Here is a 20,000-nt window from a genome sequence, read left to right as displayed (position 1 = left end):
TGGCTCTCAACATGGTGACAGCTGAGTCAGCGACTCGCAGCTAACGGTGCTAACAGCACTAACAGTGAAAGCAATAGCAACAGTGCTGAAACCGCCGTATGAGAGCCGTGCCGAGAGGCAGCGGTGAGCCAGCCAGCTCGGGCACGCACAGTCGGCCCGGCGATGTCAACAAACCACAGAGAAGCTCAGATTACAACACACAAAGGGAGAGAGACTTCATTCTCTGCTCAGGTAGACATTGGACATTGCTATATTAATGCTCTGGATATCGTATAGAGAACCTTTTAAAGTACGCTGAGTTAGTTCCTAGCAGTTCCTGCTGGCAGTGAATCCGTGGATGAACAAATAACTATCACTGGATTACTTTGATGCAGAAGAAAACTTAAAAACGTGATAATTCTTAGGCAAGTTCTGGAGTTACAACGAGCTCCTAAGCAGATTTATAGATATTTATTTACAAAGGACATCAGATATAACATAATTTTATATGTAGATATATATATATAGTATATAAGTAGTATAGTATAAGTCACAGTGAATTTAAAAACATGTCTATCATGTCTATCATGTTGAGATTAAATGATTTAAATAAGGGCTATTCACATACTTGCCAACCCTCCTGATATTTCCAGGAGACTCACGTTTTTCATCGCCGTCTCCCGGTTTCCTCCCGAGGTCACAATTCTCCCGGATTTCTCCAGATTTATGGCAACGGACACAAAGTCTCTGAAACTCAAATGTCTCTGAGGGAGGACCCCCAGACGCCTCACTTTGGTTTTCAAATCCTCCCTGTTTTTAAGGTTTTAAGGTTGGCAAGTAGAACTATTAAAGTGTTCGTACGGGAGAGTTGATTCACCTCAAAAGAATGATCCGCTTATTTACAGATGTCTCTTTCCCAATCATGTACGTCTATGGGGAAAAGTCTTTTTGGGCCCGATGGCATCACATGACGGACACGGAAGTTGTAGTACCGCCGTTTGGCTACGAAAATTCGCTTCAAAGGCCGGCGCTCTTCCTGGAGGCTCACCAGACCCATCACATTATTCTGTGGTGTAATTAACATTATAGCCTCCAGGCGTCACTAGTGGGGTTTAGTCACGTTGTTGTCTTCTTCTCTTCCTCCCTGTCTGTCTGTCTGTCTGTCTGTCTCTCAGTCACTCTTCTTCAGTGGTCTGTGGAGGACCTAAGGCGTTACTGAACTCGACCCGTTGAGAAGAGAAGAAGAAGAGAGACGAACTGAAAACTACTTTCTTCACAGTTAACTTGACGCTTCTCAGCTGTCCCGTTACAAAGACAGGTGGTTTGGTGGAGGACAGTGAAGGGACGGGCAACGTGGCGCCAGGCAGCAGGCTTTCACACACACACACACACACACACACACACACAGAGAAGAAGAATGGAGGTGATTGACAGGCAGAACAAAATGAGGTAAAGGTAATACTATTCAACAGAGGTGACAGGTACAGCCACTCTGTATGCATGTGCGTGTGTGTGTGTGTGTGTGTGTGCGTGTGTGTGTGTGTGTGTGTGTGTGTGTGTGTGTGTGTGTGTGTGTGTGTGTGTGTGCGTGTGTGTATGTGTGTGTGTGTGTGTTTTACAGGACATGTCAATCAGCAGGAAAATGAAGCTCGAGTGACATGACCGCTGGGCAAGGCTCTTTATCAAGTGATGTAGGTGTGTGTGTGTGTGTGTGTGGAGGGCAGGTGGAGGTGAGGAGTTGAAGAGTTCAGGTGTCCAGAGAAACGGAGAAACAGAGACTTTTTACACCATGATGAAACACCTCACAACAAGAAGAGAGAAAACTAACTAAAAACAATACATTTAAAATTTAAAAACAATCTGTGGATCATTTTCTAAATTAATGTATTAATTGTTTTGTTTATAATATTATTTTGTATTATTATTTTGGCATGTATTTGTTACACCTATAATATATTAACCCCACCTGGATACATAAGTAAACATCTGCTGTCCTAGTTTCCTTTATATATTATATATCTACATTAAGGATCCAGCATCTTGTCTTTTATTAATCGCGCATTGTGTCTTAATTTGTTTATAAAATGTCTGAAACATTGTGAAGAATGCACATTATAACTTCCTACATCCCAAGGTGGAGTCCTCAAGTTCCTTGTTTTATCCAACCATCAGTCCAAAACCCCAAAAATATATTCAGTTTAATGTCATTAGTGATAAATAAAGCATCACATCCTCACTTTTGAGAAGCTGAATTAGACAATATTTGGCATTTGAGCTTGAAAAAGGACTAAAATGATGAATTAATTATCTATCTAGGGCTGCAACTAACGATCATTTTCAATGTTGCTTAATCTTTTGATTATTTTCTTGGTTAATCAATTAGTTGTTTGGTCTATAAAATCATCCAAAGATATTCAGTTTACTGTCAAAGAGGAGGAAAGAAACCAGAACATATTCACATTTAAGAGGCTGCTATCAGAGAATTTAGACTTTTACTTCTTATAGAAAATTACTCAAACCAATTAATCGACTATTAAAATAGTTGGCGATTGATTTAATAGTTGTGACAACTAACCGGTTAATCATTGCAGCTTTATAATTATCACAATATTTGCAGATTAATTTCCGATCAATCTACTAATCAATTAATCAACTAATTGTTCCATTTGTGAGGGTCCTTATTTTACCCTCTTAAACTATGACTTTTGCACAAGTGGTCACAATAAAGCAGTTCTTACAGATAGAAGACGTTGTTGTCGTCTTCATTAACCTCTGTCTCGTTCACATCCGTCTCCTTTTATAGGCGCGTGAACATCTCCGTTTATTCCTCAGAACTCTTTGAAACTGTGAATGAAGTTTTGATTTGTGTTGGTCTATCAGAGGGAAGGCGTGTGAACATGATGAGCTTCTGAATTGTTCCATCAGGATATGAACTGAACAGCCAGATAATGTGATTCTTAAAACATGAATCCTGCAGCCTCAGTGTGACACAAAGGGAGGGAGAGAGAGACGGACGCAGGGTGACGGAGAGATGAGTGGAGGCTCTTCTAAGCAGATGTGTAAACGTCATTAGAGGAGGTAATGGAGGGAGGAAGGTGGGAGAAAAGTGGAGGTATTTACTCAACGCCTGGAGCAGAAACACAAACACAGCAGCAGTAATGACTGAGACGGAGAGAGAGGAGAGGCCGGGAGGGAGAGACGGAGGAACAGAGACGTTCAGGTCTCTGATTAGACAGAAAATCAGCTGGAAGAGATGATTTCTCTGCTTCAATCACGTCGACAGAATCTCCACATTCACGCACTAAACCGGCGATGGTCGTCCGTCACCCCCCCCGCTCAGCTAATAGGTCTAATCCTGGCGAGTGGTTCACTAAAAGCCCAGTGCATCTGCCCTACAGCAACGCCCAAGGGCAGCAGAGACAATGCGTCCACGCCGGCGCTGGCCGACTTCAAAGAGATTCTCGGGGACCATGAGCCTCTCCGGTGTCCGTCCGTCCCCCCCCCCCCGGCACAGCGAAGGTGACGCGTGTCACACTGACTGCGGTTTTGTTTATGTTGTTGGATTTTCTTCCTTTAAAGCTGTTTGGTGGCCTGTTGTTCGTCCCTCACCTCCTGACCACCAACGCACGTATACACGGGAAACACACACACACATGCAGGCATACACGCACGCACGCACGCACACACACGGACTCATAAACAAACACACCTGGTGAAATGATGCTGTTTGACTGCAGACACATGAAACATTAAACTATATGACTCAAACACAGTGTAGGGGTACCGGTACTCCTCTTAGTCACATGTCGGTGTATCAGCATCTCACATCTTATTCCTTTTTATTCATTATTGTTTTAAGCGTGTTAAACTGTGTCAGTCATAACCAACTGTGTTTATTGCCATATTATTATTATTATTATTATTATTATACTGGGTTGTGCATCTTCTATAGGACTATAATACTCCAATAATACTCCAACTGGAACATTATAGTGTTAAGGTGGTGCGTTTGATGTTAATGTTAAAGTGCTTTCCTGTGTTATTAGTAGCTTATAGTATGATATCATTCAGGTCCTAGTCAGGATGCTCCTACATATTATACACAGACACATTATGAGTTTATACAGTGAATAACAGATACTAGGAGACGTTGGGTTTCGGGGTCCTCCCCCAAGAAAAGCTGAAGGTTTTTGACTTCAAACGATGCAATTTTGCATCATTTTGGACCATTATTATTACTATAGATAAGGTTTTTAGTGCAGTTTGTGACACACAAAACTCTTGTTCGATGCGTTGAACACAAACCAAATACTTCATTAAATGACAAATACAGACCTGGGGAAAACCAGGAGCGAATCAACAACCAAATCAAAAGGAGAAAGTGGAGATGGACCGGGCATACAATCAGAAAACAAGAAACAAACATAACAAGACAAGCTCTGGACTACAACCCACAAGGAAAGAGGAAGCCAGGGAGATCAAAACCAACTGGAGACGGTCCACGCTCCACGAGCTAAATAAGATCGGGACCTCCTGGCAGGAAGCAAAGACCACTGCACAGAAGAGAGAGAGGTGGAGATCCATGGTGGACGCTCTATGCTCCCAATGGGGCCAAGAAGATGAAGAAGAAGAAGAAGAAGAAGAAGAAGAAGAAGAAGGCACAAATAGCATAAGCAAATACGCTGCTGCTGGGACGTTATGAATCTCCCAGAGAACCTGACATGGAGAGGGCAGAGAAGAGTACCAGCAACTTGTGAAAAGTTCCGGTACTCAAGAAAAAGTGACGGTACGCCAAAGAGTAAAATGCAGAAGAGCCGCTACTGCGTACCGGTGAGTACCGGCCCAATTCAAGAACTAGTATAGTATGCAGTATACACATACACACCAACCAGGCGCCGACCTTAATACGAACAAAACAACGATCCCATCAGTTCAGGATGAATTAGTACACATTAGTTTATCAGAAACTACTTTCTCCCTTCATGACTGGTCATCCAGATGCAGCTGGTCCACATGACGTGTCTGCATCCCTGCAAGTGTTTATTTTAGGACACAAATGTCCTCTAGCTCTCTTTTTGAGCGTGTGCGCACACACACACACACACACACACACACACACACACACACAGAAACATACAGCTGAGTTAAAGCTTTCCACAATTGGTGTACACAACCTCAGTTCCAGGTAAACACACACCTGTCAAGGCTCAGGAGGACGGGCTCCTTTAAAGTTGTTGTCAGATGCACAGAGCGAGATGGACCCTGACAAAACGAAAGGTCACGGCGAGCGTCCCCTAGACTTCTCAGCGGTCTTATTTCCCCGTCACACACTCACACACACGCCGTCTGTCACCTCCCAGATGAGGCCGTGACACCTCGGACACCTCTCAGCGGGCGCCTCCTCCCTCTCCCTCTCCCTCTCTCTCTCTCTCTCTGACAGGTTGACGGTCGGACATTGGACCAAGAAGTTTGTTCCCTTTGCTGTGACCTCAGAGATGGACGCCGGTGTCACATCTCCCTTCTCCCCCCGCTGCAGGACGCTCCTGTCTAGAAGGAGCAGTTGTCTATCACCCTTCATCATATGATCTTTAGTCTGGGCGGTGAGGTGGTTTATAAAGAACTGAATGCTGTATTTCTGATCTTCTGCTCCATCATGAACCACCCAGACCTCTCAGGTCGTCGGCTTCCCGTCCCCAGAGTCCAAACTAAACACGGAGAAGCAGCGTTGGCTTTCTTTATGCTCCATACATCTGGAACAAACTCCCAGAAAACTGCAGGTCCGCTGCAACTCTCACTTCTTTTCTGTTTGTCGCTGCCGTTTATTAAATCAAATCATTAACTTCTTACTTTGCTTTTATTTTCTATTCTCTTGGCTCTTTACTGATGCTTTTTTAATTGTATTTAAATAACCTTTTTTATAATGTGTTTCTTTGCTTTTGAAGTTTTATGTAAATCTCTTTGATGCAGATAATTATTATTTTCATTATTGATTACCATAATCCATGAATCCTCATCTAAAATTGTAATTGTAATCTGCCAAATGTTTGGTATTTTACACACATCACATCATTTATCAGATTTGTCATTCAGCGTCACAAGGTACCAAACGCTTCTTTCTGCTGTTAAAGGACCAGTTTTGGATTTAATGGGCTGCGCTGATTGATTAATCAGCTGATTGATTAATCAGCACAGCGATAAAAAGGTAGCTCCAATAAGAGCTGTTGACAGGAAGGTCTGAGGATTATCCAGAGGGGTTGGTGGTACATTGACTACGTTTACATGCACATTTATATCACACTATTATTCAGAATATGAGAATATAATATATAGATAAAGAGCATATTCTGAATGGAGAATTTTCCGACTAAGACATGTGGGATATGCTGATATTATTCTGGTTTTAGGAGCCTTATTTGGACGTGTATACAGTATATTCACAATAAGAGTCTCATTTGAGGGTTTTTACGTCGGTTTGTGACACACGGCCTCTTGTTCGATGCGTTGAACACAAACCAACTAGCCGACAGTCTGCAGAGATGCATGGCCAAAAGAAAAGCCCACATCTCTGGTTCAGAAGGAGAAACACACCTTCTGACAAACATTATGAAAGACTCTGATATCAACAGGTTTTTTGGATATGTGCAAATATCACAACGCCGACCTTTTCAAGAAGGTGCTTGAAGGAATGAAAGAGGGAGGCTGTGTTCACACGGCCCAACAAGTCCAACACCGGTTAATCAGAGTATGCACGGCTGAATGAAAACAGGAATATTCATTTTCATTAGCCATGTAAACAGCTTAAGTTGTTCTTTTTTAAAATAATATATTAAAAAGACAAAGAACAGATGAGACTATCGATAAAGAACCAAACTGAAATATCAATAGGAGGCTAGTATCGATAGAATCCTAACGATATCCATCTCTACTCGAGTTATGAATACTTATGTTATCGGCAATCGTTAAAAATCAGATGCAGACCTTTAAAGCTGCAGTAGTCAGAATGTTTTTGGCATCATTGGGCAAACATCCCATAATAACCTTTCAGCATTTTGTAATTGAAGTGTTCTGAGAGTAAACTAGACTTCTGCTCCTCCTCATGGCTCTGTTTTCAGACTTTAGAACATCTAGCCCGTGACGGGAGACTTTGACCAATCACAGGTCATTTCATTGAGAGAGCGCTCCTAATGGCTGAGCTCCGGTCATGTGACCAGAACTTGGCATTCCTTCACCAGATGGCGGCAACGTCACAAACTTTCTCATGTTCCAGCTAAACCGTGCACTACAAGACGATTCTGAGAACATGTGAGGAGAGAAATAGGCATTACAGTAACAGAATATTGATTCATATCTAATCAGCGCTGCCTAGTTTCACCGTTTGGTCAGAGTTCAGAGTGATTGACAGCCGGCTCTCATAGACGGCAGCTGGACAGCAGACCTCAGATCAGCTCTGACTGCTTGTTCTCCTCCGGTCTGTGAAATCTTGCAGATGCCGTGAGGACACCGGAGGACAGCCGAGGGACATGATTGTTTTCCAGGTTACCTGTTTCATGTTCTACTGTCACAATATAGTGACTGTTTTATAAAAAACAGTCACTATAGTGACATTAAGCAGTCAAGCTGCTGCTGAGGTTTGAAATCAGCAGAATGGAAGCACGAAATAAGACAATTGTGCACTCGCGCATGCACGTACACACACACACATCTGGCTGTTCTCCATCTGTCAGAAAGCCCAAACACTCAGCGGTGTGTGAAAACAGCCCGGCCCTGCCCAAAAACTCTTCCTCAGAGACGACTCAGTCTTTGTGGGACTCGTGTCCTCCGACTTAGACACACTGCTTCTGTCAGAGATGTGCTCCGTTTGACCCGGAGAACTTCCTCGTTCCCTTCACACACCGAGAGAGAGAGGGAGAGAGAGGGAGAGAGAGCGAGAGAGAGAGAGAGAGGGAGAGAGAGAGCGAGAGCGAGAGAGAGCGAGAGCGAGAGGGAGAGAGAGAGCGAGAGCGAGAGCGAGAGCGAGAGAGAGAGAGAGGGAGAGAGAGAGAGAGAGCGAGAGAGAGAGCGAGAGAGAGAGAGAGGGAGAGAGAGAGAGAGAGCGAGAGAGAAGAAGAAGGGGAACTTCTCCAACTCTGATTCTTGCTGTTTATTCAGGACAATAGCACTGCTCTGCCTCTACCGCTGGGTCAAGTCATGTCTTGTCAGACGCTGTATCCTCTTTCCATTCAGCCTGACGGTTACAAGTACCACAGGGGCCTTCACCGGGCCCCCCCGTGTTAAACACATTCACCCTGCAGTCAGAACCTGTCTGACGTACAGAGAACAGGCTCGTCTTTCACATCAAAAGGCCGTACGGCCTCACCCCCACGCCTACAACTCAAACACAGCTCACTGCGTTTAGGTCGTATAGTTACAGTCCACCGTAGGGAAGGAGTAAACAAGCAGAACTAGTACTATTAGAAAGTATTTAATCCTCTTATCAACATGGGAGTGGACAAATATGCTGCTTTATGTAAATGTATGTATATATTTATTATTATAAATCAATTAACAACACAAATCAATGACAGATATTGATCCAGAAACCCTCACAGGTACTGCATTTAGCATAAAACAATATGCTCACATCATAACATGGCAAACTGCAGCCCAACAGACAACAACAGCTGTCAGTGTGTCAGTGTGCTGACTTGACTATGACTTGAACCAAACTGCATGTGTTATCATAAAGTGGGCATGTCTGTAAAGGGGAGACTCGTGGGTACCCATAGAACCCATTTACATTCACTGATCTGGAGGTCAGAGGTCAAGGGACACCTTTGAACATGGACATGACAGTTTATCCTCTCCAACATTTAATGTAAGTTTGTAATGTAGTGTTAGTGTGGAGCGTTATTTAACCTCCTTCATGACCAGCTGGTCTGACATGGTTGGTACCGATGGATTCATCAGGTTCTATAGTTTACTATGATACCAGGATCTTCACTCTAGCTTTAAAACTGAGTCTGCTACGACCTAAAAATCACAAGTTGTGTTAATGCGTTAAAGAACTTAGAGGCGTTAGAACTAATTTGTGTTAACGTGTTATTAGCGTGTTAAATTTCACAGCCGTACTTTAAACACAACAGAATCGTCCCCAGGGCTGAAACATACCATTATTTTTATTGTTGAGTTGTTTGGTCTATAAAGTTTCCTAATGTCCAAGATGACGTCCTCAAATGTCTTGTTTTGTCCACAACTCAAAGATATTCAGTTTACCGTCATAGAGGAGGAAAGAAACCAGAAAATATTCACATTTAAGAAGCTGCAATCAGAGGATTGTTTTCTTTAAAACATACTCAAACCAATTAATCAATAATATTTGGCGATTCATTTCCTAGTTGACGACTAATCGATTAATCGCTGCAGCTCTCCTGGTCCCCCGTGGTTCTCCTCTCATCTGCAGTCAGTAATCTTCATTAGAGGCTCTGTGTGACAGCACTTGAGAGCTTAACGTTAAAACAACACATCCCATTAAAACATCATCTGGGAGGAGGAAGTGATTCTGACAGATGATGATGATGTGCAACTGTTGGTTTAAAAGCCCACATGTGTTGCTTCTGTAAAATTCACAGCTTGCAGGCAGCACTGAAGCTGATCCGACATACGAGGATGTGTTTTAACAGTCATATAGCCTGAAGCAGAAATTAATAAACATATTCTAGTAATAAAAGTGTCTTAAGGGTCTGGGTCTAAACATCTCTCACATACCTCCTGCCCTGATGTCACACATCTGGCCTTAGTTAAGTTAACGCCGTTAATGCTAATTATTTTTTATGCCACTAATTTCTTTAATGCATTACGCAGTTTTTAGATGTAGCGGCTCAGTTTTAAGATTCTGGTATCATAGTAAACTATAGAACCTGATGAATCCATCGGTACCAACCAGGTCAGACTAGCTGGTCATGAAGGAGGTTAGATAACACTCCAAACTAACACTAAATGTTGGAGAGGATAAACTGTCATGTCCATGTTCAAAGGGGTCCCTTGACCTCTGACCTCCAGATGTGTGAATGTAAATGGGTTCTATGGTTACCCACGAGTCTCCCCTTTACAGACATGCCCACTTTATGATCATCACATGCAGTTTGGGGCAAGTCATAGTCAAGTCAGCACACTGACACACTGACAGCTGTTGTTGCCTGTTGGGCTGCAGTTTGCCATGTTATGATTGGAGCATATTGTTTTATGCTAAATGCAGTACCTGTGAGGGTTTCTGGATCAATATCTGTCATTGATCTGAGTTGTTCATTGATTTATAATAATAAATATATACATACATTTGAATAAAGCAGCATATTTGTCCACTCCCATGTTGATAAGAGTATTATATACTTGACTAATCTCCCTTTAAGGTACATTTTGAACACTAACTATGGACAATCAAGCGATTAATTGTGATTTAATATGTTAATTGATTAACAGTCCTAATTGAAACGCAGCATGAGCCCGGCCGTGTGACTCTCTCTCTCTCTCTGTGAGTGTGTGATGACGATCAGAGACAGTGGAGATGAATTAGTGTGTGACCAGTGTGTGACGGGCCCTTCATCTCCCCCCCCCCCCTCTACTCTCTCATACATGTACATAGGCTTAACGTCGTCCGGGCGGGCCGATCCCGCCGGCTCACTGTCGGCACGGCAACGAGCCGCTATCCTGGCTAACATCTGCCGCACGACCCGGGGCCACTCAGAATGGGCCTTAATCCCCACACAGCCATGTTGTGGTGGGAAAACATTCTTTCCAAACAGGGACGAGCGGCGGTGGCGGCGGCGTTGCTGGTAACTTGCAGGCAACCGGCCTCTTGGAAGGGACGGGGAATGTTGGTGGTTACCCCCCCCCCAACCCCTCCCCAATTGTGCCACGGCCCATTATGGCTGTGCAGAGGGGTGTGACCGCCAGCATCGGCAGCGAGTAGCCGTCAGCGGTCCAGTTGGATGGATTTGGGGTTTTTTTAGGTTAATGAAAGGTGGTGCGAGGTGGGCGAGGTGGGCGAGGTGGTGCGAGGTGGGGTGGATGGTTGTCAGCCAGCCTCGTTATGCTAAAACAACAGTTGCATTGATATAAAAAATGATGTGAGTTTGCTGCCACATGGACTGGCCGTGGATCCAGAACACTGTTGCTTTCTGGTCATCCTTCAGCGAGCTTTTAAAAAGTGTGTTTGTTGCTGTCAACAGCAGAGAGAACGGAGAGAGAGAGAGCTTCCTGTTCAGGACCAGAACACCAACATGTGGCAGTGTGCTGCCCCCCTGTGGTTCAACACTCTCATTCACACAGAAAGAAGGATTCAAAGTCACAACACTGAAACAAGCTGATCCGTCTCTGATAAAGATGAAGACACATCTCCATCAATCAGTCCATCAACTGCTATGAAATATGTATATTTGTCTTAATATGGCGTTTTGATTCCATCGGGCCATTTCACGGACCATTTCCCTACGCAAACACTCGAGGTTGAGGCTCGCTCAGAGGAGGAAACATACCTCCGAGGACGGCTCGGTGTGTGTGCATAGTATGAGATGTAATTGAATACTTCTGCATCGGTGCCAGGGAGGAAGTTAGCGAGGTGTGTTTGCAGAGGTCTGTGTTCTCTCTCCCCCCCTACAGCAAGCTGGCTGGAAACAAAGTCCTCCTCAGGTTTCAATCACAGACAATCAGTGAGAGGGGAACTCAGAGAGGTAGTAGTAGGTACACGGAGGCAGACTGGAAACATCCGAACGCCTCCGGGCCTCGTCCTAAAAGTGCCAGAGCTGCAACAATAACAACAGCTCAGATGGATCTGCAGGCTATTTCTGGAATTCATGATGTATGTGGAGGATGTGCTCCTCTGCTTAGTGGAAAACATGACGATGGGGCTCGAATAAAATATCTTTCAATAGACAACGAGAGTTATTAAAACAGTCTGCGTCATATATGTTGAGTGATTAGATGCAACTGTTTTAAATAGAAATGAATAAAGACCTAAGAAGTTGGTTTCCACAGATAGTAGGTCTGCTATTGCTTCCACATAACAGTTTCACAAGAGGTAGCACTCAACTTCTCACCAAAGCTGCGTTATTAATTAATTGTTTGTTGCAGTGAACTAGTGAACTCTGCTACGCTGCCGTCATGTTAAACATCTTAGAAATACCTTCAACAGGGTTAGCACGCATGAACATATACATATGCCTGGAAGGGACCTTACATGTGAAGGCAGACGCATGTGTGTGCCTATGTAAATGATATTGCAGATATATTATATTATATATATATTGTTATATATCTGCATCCACCCACCCCCGTTTTTTATTATTATTATTATTATTATTAATAACTTATTTGTTTATTTAATTTATTATTATTATCATTATTATCATTATTATTATTATTATTACTTTTTCTCTTTGTATTATTATTATTACAATTTTATTTTATTCTTTTTTTTCAATTTTATTTCAATTTTGAATGCTGATGTTTTCTCTAGTGTACTTATTGTCTTTGTTTCTAAGCTCAACTACTTAAAAATTGGTTTAAAACTATTGCAATTACGAACTGTAAATTGCATAAATGAAAACAACCTCAAAAAAAGGGGGAAAAAATAAAGTATATATATATATATAAATATATATGAGATATTCAAACAGTTGAATGAATATTCAAATGTCATTTTTTGGCCAATTTTGCCAGTCATAGTAGTAGTTATGTGCCTACACTTTCTCTCTCTAACAGCCCACTGTCTCTTACATCTTTTTGTTAAACGAAACAATCACTCTCGGTTTCACATAAATGTGAGAATTTAGTGTGAACTGTAATAATCCTGTTGTTAAAAGGAAAGACTACAAGAGCTGCAGCAACAAGTGTTTCTGGAGTCTTCACTACAAATCCATCAACACCAGTTTCCAAGTGCTAGAAGTGACATCCAAGAATGACTGTGGTCAACTACAGCCGTACACTGACACCTAGTGTACGATCATGGGTACTGCAGACAACAGCAAACCTTATTGATTTAATTATTCACCTTTCTTTTACCAGGTACCTGGCCGAGGTAGCAGCCACACTGAATCACAGCAGAGATGCACAGTGCACTGAACAACCACATGTTTCTACCACCACATTCAGAGTTCAACAATGGATATAAAGGTTTCTAATTTTAAGTCTTTTTGTAATTTATTCCATGTCAAAGGTGCAGAGTAGGAAAATATTGTTTTCAGCAGATCTGTCCAGACCCGGGGTTCATTACAAAGCAACAACCTGGAGGAGCATATACCTGCTAACTAAGACAGAGAAGGGTGCAGAGGGAAGCTGGAAGTTTATCTAGTATCGCTTTATAAATAAAAAAATACCAATGCTGTTTGTCTGCGAGTGGTAAATGATGTCCAACCCACCAAATTATAAAGAGTGCAACGGTGAGTCAGGGACTTTGAGCTTGTAATGAACCGTAGAGATGCATGGTACACTGAATCAAGCAGGCTGCATGCATTTACAATGTGTCACCGTATCAATCACAGACAGGAAAGTAGCTTCCACAAGTTCTTTCTTGACATTGAAAGTAAAAACTAGATCTTCACTTTGAGCCTGCTCACTAGATGAGCAACGTGCACATTAAATAAAAGCTTACTGTCTATCCCAGGGCTCAGCAACCTTTACTGTCTAAAGAGACATTGTGGGCTAAAAAATATAAATAAAAAATCTGTCTGGAGCCGCAAAACATGTGATCATTGTGATGAAGGTAACTCAGTTTATAGTCTAAGTATATAGTATATAAGTCTAATGCAGTGAGGGCCAAAGAGACAATGTACTACGGAGTATTAGGGCCACATTGAGGGAAACAACATCTGAGATTTACACAATAAAGTCATAACTTTATGAGAAAAAAGTCATAAGATAACGAGAATAAAGTCGTAACTTTACGAGAAAAAAAGAAAATAACATGTAAAATTACTACTTTATAATATTATGACTTTATTCTCGTAATCTCAGATTTATTTTTCCTCCTCAATGCGACCCTAATACTCGTACCGTCGTACCATAGACCTACAACAATGATAAATAACAAAAAAACAGTTATTCATTTCCACTAATTATTTCATAACTCCACAGGAAGCCACTGGAGAGGGGCTGCAGAGACGCAGGCTGCTGACCGCTGGTCTATCCATCGACCCAGGTACTTGTACGATTTTACCATCGGACGTCACAACTGCTGCCTTCAAATGAAACTCGTGTTTACAACATGGGAAGTCGTGTGCACGGAATACTCGGAGTTCAAGTGGTTAAGTCATGAAGAACACGGCTGCTGAGCAACAGCGAAGTTAACGTTACTGTCGGCGTCTAGAAGCCACAGAGGATAACAAGCTAGCATGCCAGCAAGTGGGTAACATAATGCAGTAAATCCAAAGACAGAGGAGAAAGATGAGGCCGTTGGGAATATCAACATTTTCATCAGACATATTATAAGATTACAATATATTAACTTATTATGCACCGAAAAATGAACTTCCATGGCCTCCGCCATTTCTGACAACGTCAACTAACACGTCACAACTCGTGAACTCTGAGCTTTCAGAGACTTTCCACTGACGAGGTCGTGAATACGACATGAGGAGGGCGTTCATATGGACTCAACCCGTAAACACAGTGAACACGGTGAAGAGGTGAACACGGTGAACACGACCACATCTGAAGACACCAAAAGCTAAATTCCTCAAGCAAGCTTTTGAGAAGACCAGCGTTTCCTGAACATTTCAAAGCATTTTTAAACTCAGCAGAGCAGCTTATAGTGAGTGAAACGCCGTCTGAAGCTCTTGCATGCGTATAAATAAATAAATGACAGGACCACGTAGGCTCATTTTAAACAGCTAGCGTCTGCGTTACAGTGGAGGGAACAAAAACATAATCTGCTCCATCTGATCTAAAGCTTCATCAACTAATCTAAGACAGGAACACGACACAGATATGCCACAAAGTAAACAGGGCGATGGCACGGGGATGCAGAATATGATGGGAGATAGCGGTGACGATGATGTAAATATATCTGTTTGTGTTTGTGTGTATTTATGTGGGTGTGCTCGTGTGAATGCAACCTGCTATCTTACCGTGTTCACTGCGAGGAGCTATTTGGTCTAGCGGGCCAGATAAAGAGGGCGATACTCGAGGCCGGCGGTGGGTGTGCTGGCTATCTGCCTCCCAGCTGCCAACGTAACGGGGTCAGTCAGGTGCACTCTGCAGGGACAAGTGGAGGAGCAGAATAAGAGGAGATAAAGTGGGAGAGGACAGAGAGGGTGGAGGTGAGGGAGGTGAAATGAGGAGGGAACAAAAGAGGAGGAGGAGATGGAGAGAGAGGGGTCAGCAGAGGAGACAGAGACGTGCCGCCGTTCACGCTGTCGTGAACTTATGAAGATTTTTCACAGCTCGAAGCGCGACAGTCTCCTCTGTACGTACGTGTGCACATTGCTGAGCTCCATGTGTATAATAAGTGTATGCATGTGTGTAGAATCTGTGAACTTTTCCCAGTCGACTCGCTTCTGTTGGGCTCCAGGTCTGGGCCTGGTGGGGGGGTGGGACAAAACACCCACAATGCCGATTGTTTTCACAGCACACACACACAGAGGATCAGGCCGGCGTGGCAAACTGGCACCAGATATTATCCCGTGTGCCGCCGCCGCTGTTTTTGGTTTCATTCTGATTTCCTTTTTTAACGAAGACAAAGTAACGCCTAATCCCCTCACGTCAACCTGACTGTGGAGGCTGTGCCAGACAAGAAAATAAACATCAGAGTCCAACTTGTCAAATAAAAGTTATCCAGCAACAACAGACTCTTTCAGATGTGCGCTGATGTAAAGTCACAACTGACTTTTTATACGGACATTTTTTCAGACTTTCTTTTCAGAATTTTTTCAGATTTTTTTTTCAGACTTTTTTTGTCCAACATTTTTCAGATCTTTTTTTTCAGATCTTTTTTTTCCAGATCTTTTTTTTCAGATCTTTTTTTTCGAACATTTTTCAGATTTTTTTTTTTCAGACCTTTTTTTTCAGCCTTTTTTCAGATCTTTTTTTCGGACATTTTTCAGATTTTTTTTTCAGACTTTTTTCAGATCTTTTTTTTCAGTTCTTTTTTTCAGATCTTTTTTTTCGGACATTTTTCAGATTTTTTTTTTTCAGATCTTTTTTCAGATCTTTTTTTCAGACCTTTTTTTCAGATATTTTTTTTCTGACATTTTTTCAGATTCTTTTTTTTTTGGACATTTTTCAGATATTTTTTCCAGATTTTTTTTCAGATATTTTTTTCAGACTATTTTTTCAGATATTTTTTTTCAGATATTTTTTCCAGATCTTTTTTCAGATCTTTTTTTCAGACTTTTTTTTCAGACTTTTTTTCAGATTTTTTTTTCAGACTTTTTTCAGATCTTTTTTTCCAGATTTTTTTTCAGATATTTTTTTCAGACTATTTTTTCAGATATTTTTTCCAGATCTTTTTTCAGATCTTTTTTTCAGACTTTTTTTTCCAGACTTTTTTTCAGACTTTTTTTTCAGACTTTTTTTCAGATTTTTTTTTCAGACTTTTTTCAGATCTTTTTTTTCAGTTCTTTTTTTCAGATCTTTTTTTTCTGACATTTTTCAGATTTTTTTTTTTCAGATCTTTTTTCAGACTTTTTTTTCAGACCTTTTTTTCAGATCTTTTTTTCGGACATTTTTTCAGATTTTTTTTTCAGACTTTTTTCAGATCTTTTTTTTAAGTTCTTTTTTTCAGATCTTTTTTTTCAGATCTTTTTTTTCAGATCTTTTTTTTCGAACATTTTTCAGATCTTTTTTTTCAGATCTTTTTTTTCAGATCTTTTTTTCGAACATTTTTCAGATTTTTTTTTTCAGACTTTTTTTTTCAGCCTTTTTTCAGATCTTTTTTTCGGACATTTTTTCAGATTTTTTTTTCAGACTTTTTTCAGATTTTTTTTTCAGTTCTTTTTTTCAGATCTTTTTTCAGATTTTTTTTTTTCAGATCTTTTTTCAGATCTTTTTTTCAGACCTTTTTTTCAGATATTTTTTTTCGGACATTTTTTCAGATTCTTTTTTTTTTGGACATTTTTCAGATATTTTTTCCAGATTTTTTTTCAGATATTTTTTCCAGATATTTTTTCAGATATTTTTTTCAGACTATTTTTTCAGATATTTTTTTCAGATATTTTTTCCAGATCTTTTTTCAGATCTTTTTTTCAGACTTTTTTTCAGACTTTTTTTCAGATTTTTTTTTCAGACTTTTTTCAGATCTTTTTTTTCAGTTCTTTTTTTCAGATATTTTTTTTCAGACATTTTTTCAGATTCTTTTTTTTGGACATTTTTCAGATATTTTTTCCAGATTTTTTTTCAGACTATTTTTTCAGATCTTTTTTTTCAGATATTTTTTCCAGATCTTTTTTCAGACTTTTTTTTCAGACTTTTTTTCAGATTTTTTTTTCAGACTTTTTTCAGATCTTTTTTTTCAGATATTTTTTTCAGACTTTTTTTTTGTACATTTTTTCAGATCTTTTTTTTCAGATATTTTTTTTCGGACTTTTTTTCAGACTTTTTTTTTTTGTACATTTTTCAGATCTTTTTTCCAGATTTTTTTTCAGATATTTTTTTTCAGATTTTTTTTTGGACATTTTTTCAGATTTTTTTTTTTTTACATTTTTCAGATCTTTTTTCAGATCTTTTTTTCAGACCTTTTTTTCAGATTTTTTTTTCGGACATTTTTTCAGATTCTTTTTTTTGGAAATTTTTCAGATATTTTTTTCTGACTTTTTTTTCTGACATTTTTCAGATCTTTTTTCCAGATTTTTTTTCGGACTTTTTTTCCAGACATTTTTTCAGATTTTTTTTTTTTGACATTTTCAGATCTTTTTTCAGATCTTTTTTTCAGACCTTTTTTTCAGATTTTTTTTCGGACATTTTTTCAGATTCTTTTTTTTGGACATTTTTCAGATATTTTTTTCTGACTTTTTTTTCTGACATTTTTCAGATCTTTTTTCCAGATTTTTTTTCTGACTTATTTTTCAGACATTTTTTCAGATTCTTTTTTTTGGAAATTTTTCAGATAATTTTTTCTGACTTTTTTTTCTGACTTTTTTTCCAGACATTTTTTCAGATTTTTTTTTTTGACATTTTTCAGATCTTTTTTCAGATTTTTTTTCAGACCTTTTTTTCAGACCTTTTTTTCAGATCTTTTTTCGGACATTTTTTCAGATTCTTTTTTTTGGACATTTTTCAGATATTTTTTTCAGACTTTTTTTTCTGACATTTTTCAGATCTTTTTTTTCAGATCTTTTTTTCGGACATTTTTTTCAGATATTTTTTTCAGACTTTTTTTTCAGACTTTTTTTTCTGACTTATTTTTCAGACATTTTTTCAGATTCTTTTTTTTGGAAATTTTTCAGATAATTTTTTCTGACTTTTTTTTCGGACTTTTTTTCCAGACATTTTTTCAGATTTTTTTTTTGACATTTTTCAGATCTTTTTTCAGATTTTTTTTCAGACCTTTTTTTCAGACCTTTTTTTCAGATTTTTTTTTCGGACATTTTTTCAGATTCTTTTTTTTGGACATTTTTCAGATTTTTTTTTCAGACTTTTTTTTCTGACATTTTTCAGATCTTTTTTTTCAGATCTTTTTTTCTGACATTTTTCCAGATTCTTTTTTTTGGACATTTTTCAGATATTTTTTTCAGACTTTTTTTTCTGACATTTTTCAGATCTTTTTTTTCAGATCTTTTTTTCGGACATTTTTTTCAGACTTTTTTTTCAGACTTTTTTTTCTGACATTTTTCAGATCTTTTTTTTCAGATCTTTTTTTCGGACATTTTTTTCAGATATTTTTTTCAGACTTTTTTTTCAGACTTTTTTTTCTGACATTTTTCAGATCTTTTTTTTCAGATTTTTTTGTCCGACATTTTTCAGATCTTTTTTTTCAGACTTTTTGTTTTGGACAAAATGGCACAAGTGGGGTTTTGATGGATATGCAGTAGGGCTGCCCCCTCGTAGTCCATTAGTCAACTAATTGATTAGTTGATTTAATCGACAGATCGGTAAAACTGAGTTTCTCCACAAAAAAATCACACAAAAGCACCACAACAACCAGGAGCACAAACTCTGTAATCATGAAACCGAGGAACTGCCCTGAATTTATCTTAGTAACAAATTGATTTACTGACGACTTGGAGAACTTCACTACCATGTAAAAACACTCCAACATTAGTAAAATAACACCAGTACAGTGGGTTCTGCATATATAAATATCTATCTAGATGTCTGTCTTGTCATGTCATGGCAGCTATACAGTGAAGTACTGAGAGTGACCAATCAGAATAAAATGTAATCAAATGGCTTTAACAAAAGATTAACCTCACAGTCAGAGTGTTCTTTTAATCTTCCCTCACTCCTACATGTTTCTATTCCTGATTATCTCACTTGTGACAGGTGGCATTGAAAAACTTCTACTCCTCTAGACCTTTTGAGGGTTTCCCACATTTAGTTTGCAAGTTAATGCCAGCATTTAAATCTAAAACTTTTCCACAACTTTAAACTTGACATTAGAATTTCATGGCACAGTAACCAACGCTTTGTCACGTGTCTGTCGGCGTTACCGCCGCACAAGGCACCCTACAGTGGCGGTAGGAGACGTACTGGACTTTCCATTAATGTAAACCCATCCGCAGCAACAGTAAACACTCAGAAAAAGTGCTGTGGTGATGTAGTTTAAAGAGCAAAAGAGACGCACAGGGTGTGCAGGAGAGGAGGTGGATGGGCCCGACAAACACCAGGCTTTCATCCAGGAGACCGCTGTTCATGTCCCATGCATTACATTTCACTTTCACGTTTGTTCCTGTCACATTTTCCTTGTAAAAAAGTAGCTATTTTAAGTCCAACCATGTGTTTTTTTCCTAAATCAAAGTGTTTTTGTTTAATTCATCACAAGCACTTGTTTACTGCGACTGAAAAGTGACGCCGAGGGGTCTGACAAAGCGTCATGATGAGTTGGGACATGT

General features: G+C 39.8%; 1 long non-coding RNA gene across 1 annotated transcript in view; it reads right to left on the bottom strand.

Moving 5' to 3' along the window:
- LOC119495088 overlaps nt 1-20,000 on the bottom strand; it is a 28,928-nt gene that overhangs the window by 6,853 nt on the left and 2,075 nt on the right. Inside the window, exon 2 of the long non-coding RNA XR_005208341.1 lies at nt 15,081-15,207. This is a non-coding gene — a long non-coding RNA (uncharacterized LOC119495088). The remainder of the gene's footprint in view (nt 1-15,080; nt 15,208-20,000) is intronic.

This window comes from Sebastes umbrosus, chromosome 10 (genome assembly GCF_015220745.1).
Source record: "Sebastes umbrosus isolate fSebUmb1 chromosome 10, fSebUmb1.pri, whole genome shotgun sequence".
Taxonomy (NCBI): domain Eukaryota; kingdom Metazoa; phylum Chordata; class Actinopteri; order Perciformes; family Sebastidae; genus Sebastes; species Sebastes umbrosus.
Note: the sequence above shows the minus strand (reverse complement) of the source record. Positions and strands in the feature narration are given on the sequence as shown.